The sequence below is a fragment of the Nanorana parkeri genome, unplaced genomic scaffold (assembly GCF_000935625.1).
Source record: "Nanorana parkeri isolate BGI_ZX_2015 unplaced genomic scaffold, ASM93562v1 scaffold821, whole genome shotgun sequence".
NCBI lineage: Eukaryota > Metazoa > Chordata > Amphibia > Anura > Dicroglossidae > Nanorana > Nanorana parkeri.
The window spans coordinates 663,309-666,361 of record NW_017307089.1 but is presented as its reverse complement, the minus strand read 5'-3'; the positions used below and the strand labels follow the sequence as shown (position 1 = coordinate 666,361).

Sequence of the window (3,053 nt, the reverse complement as noted above, 5' to 3'; positions counted from 1 at the left end):
TTAGGACATGGGTGGACAACTAGCAGCCCTCCAGCTGTGCTTTAAATACAATCCCAACTCTGGGAGTCAGGTAAATTAAGTCAGGTAAAGAAAGGTAAATGGAGTCATTTAAATCCCCAAGAGTTTGGGAGGGTGCCAGAGGGTAAAATATTAATCTTAACCCTTGCAGTGGAGCTACCCCTGCACTGCAAGAGTTAAGTGCTTGTTTTCATCTAGGGTGTGAAATACAAAAGTTATACTCACCTGAACCCGAGCCGGCTGGCTGCTAGACTGGTCCCTGCCGCCTCCCTCATCCTCCGATCCAGCGATGTAATGCCTCTCAGCATGTTCACATCTATTACACTGTATAGGACGTGTCTGCCGGAGCGAAGGAAAGAGGCTGCAGGGACCGGTCTAGCAGCCAGCTAGCTCAATGGTTCAGGTGAGTATATTCCTGTCCAAGATAGGCAGATCGTACGTTTTTTTAATCCCTGTACAACCATCGCAAGACTAAAGTCTTGCGATGGTTGTAGAGTATATGGCCACCTTTATTGTACACCCTATACAAAAAAAAAAAACCTGAGCACTTAACCCTTGCGGTGCTGGCGCAACCCCGCTGCAAGGGTTTAAGATTATTTTGTCCCGGAGTTCTTCTTTATCATGCGTAGCATTTAGCAGCCAGTGATTTGCATGGGAAGAAAGGGTTAACAAAGGCATCACATAACAGCCAGTGAGTCACATGGAGAGGCAGAGTAACCTGCAGAGTGAATCACATGTAAGGAAAGGGTTACCATGGGCATACTGCAGCAGGAAGTGTTTTACATTGGAGGAAAGGGTTAACATTAAGAGCACACGGCACAATGTGATTCACACAAGAGGAAATGGTTAACTGGTAATGATTACTTCCGCAGCATAAAGGCGCCCTGACCTATACGGATGCTTGGCCACGCCCAGGTTGGATCATGTGATCGTCGATCATGTGATTCACCAAAGACGACTGCTCATGCGCAATGTTGGAGATGGTGTGCGGGAGCGCGCATAGGAACCCGGACACAGCTAGGACATAAATGCCTGCATGTCGTTTTTCATGGCACATTGACACTATAAACATTGTACTGAACGTGTCCGTTTTGTACAAGGTGAGGTCAGTATCATCACTGTGTGGTGTGATTCGCCTTGCTGGTCACAGATGTGAAGGATTACTAAATGTAGCCTACCCAATGTATACAAAGCACCAGAGGCACGGCACTGCCAGCCATATGCGCTGTCACTGCAGAAGCATCCCATGTCTTATCATTTGCCTTCTCCATTAGTCAGATTTCTTATCACTCACGGTGGAGCAGTGAGCCTCTTGCTGGCTGTCAAAGGGGAGAGATGGGGTGGGGCTATGGCTGCCAGAAATTCAAAAAGAACCACCGCCAGTTGATAAGGAAAGGAGGTAATGAAAACCGACTAAGTTAGTGTACAGAGACAGTATTAAAGAACTGTTTTTTTAATACCATGTTTTAAAGGGCAGTTTGAGTGTGCCAACTCCCCCGATCCTCCCATCACTGGTAGGTAGGATGCTGTCACCTGCATAGCTTCATTGGATGCAGGCTGCCATTATCTTAGCAACCTTTGACAAAGTGCTGAACACTGCCAATGAGTGGAGCCTGATAGGCATAATAAAAGACTCAGGTCCACCTTTCTTGTGATTGGCAGTGAGCAAATCCCATAGTCACCAGCCTGTAATGATGGTTCCACAGCAGCTAGAGACATCCAAATACTGCTTAGACAGCATATTAAGAGTTTTTGCATTGCATATACTGTTTTTATGGGGGGTTTTCAGCCAATTTGTAAATTATTGGAAAAATTATGTTGACAGCCAAACTACAGTGATACTTTTTTTTTTTTTTTGGAGCGTGAAAATAAAAAGCAGGGTATAACTGTTATCTCCCTATGCACTGTTCTGTTAATTAGAATGCCCAGCTAGCTCTCCAACCCAGCACAAGGCTATGTGTCAGAAGATTTCTTATAGACATCTGTTAAACAATCCTTGTAGATGGGATAGAGCAGAGACTCTCGCTAAGGGAACTTCACAATATGACGGACAGCACAGAGTGTGATGGTTCTTCTAACCTTACCCTAGGGTTATATTTGAGATTTTTTTTAAATTAAAGTTGCATGACTAAAATCTAATGAGACTGATCTTACTGGCTGCATCTTGTTAGTTTTAAGGAGAGATGCTATGCATCTTATTTGTAGTTGCATGACTAAATGATCCAGCTCCCGCTGATCACACATTGCCACAAAATAGTCTTATCAAGTATTCCTTAGCCCCCTCTATAAAATGAATGGGAGAAAGCTTGTCATTTTTCCACAAACCAGGGTGATTCAAACAGAGCAAATGATAAGAAAAATATTTAAGTGAAAACTGCATGTCAAACAATCACTAGATCCGGAGCTATGGACATGTGAAATATGTAAAACCAGAGTTTTCCTGTAAAAGTCATGGTTGGCTCTGCCCACTTGTGTATCCAGTACTTCTTTGGTTCCAATATTTCATTTGAGGCCTCCTTTGCCTGCCTCAAACTGATGTCAAAAACATTCTGCATTAGCCCATTAAAACAGACTCTAAAGTGTATTTGAAGGGAAAACGTATTATTAGTTTTGCAGGAAATGCACAGTTGTCAACATATATGGAAAATAATTTAAGATATCAAAGAGGATGCCAAACAGGCATGTGTGCGTGGCCAAAATAAATGTAGACAAAGTATTTCTTGTAGTTTGGCAACTTCTGCTTTGCTATGTTTTAGACAATAGGTCAATTGAATAGAAAGTGGCAGTAAATTAAGCCTGTTGTTAGTATCAGTGGCAGATTGAATTAACCCCTCAGCATTTGTGTCAGTGGCTGGAATGAAATTCTTCGGCATTGAAACATTGGCAGTAATAATAACAGCCCTCCATTTATTGGGGTTAGAGACAGTAGCAGCAATTCTAAACCATGCCCACCCTTCAATAGTGACAATAATAAACCCACACCTTATTGGTGTACACGTCAGTAATAAGAGTTCCCTTTCATTGGTGTCAGTGAC

General features: G+C 42.9%; 1 protein-coding gene across 1 annotated transcript in view; it reads left to right on the top strand.

Annotated features, from left to right (window-relative positions):
• The first annotated feature begins 1,087 nt into the window (after positions 1-1,087).
• TCEANC (transcription elongation factor A N-terminal and central domain containing) overlaps positions 1,088-3,053 on the top strand; it is a 5,454-nt gene continuing 3,488 nt past the window's right edge. Inside the window, exon 1 of the mRNA XM_018565196.1 lies at positions 1,088-1,123. The gene's annotated coding sequence lies outside the window, so the exon portion shown is untranslated. The remainder of the gene's footprint in view (positions 1,124-3,053) is intronic.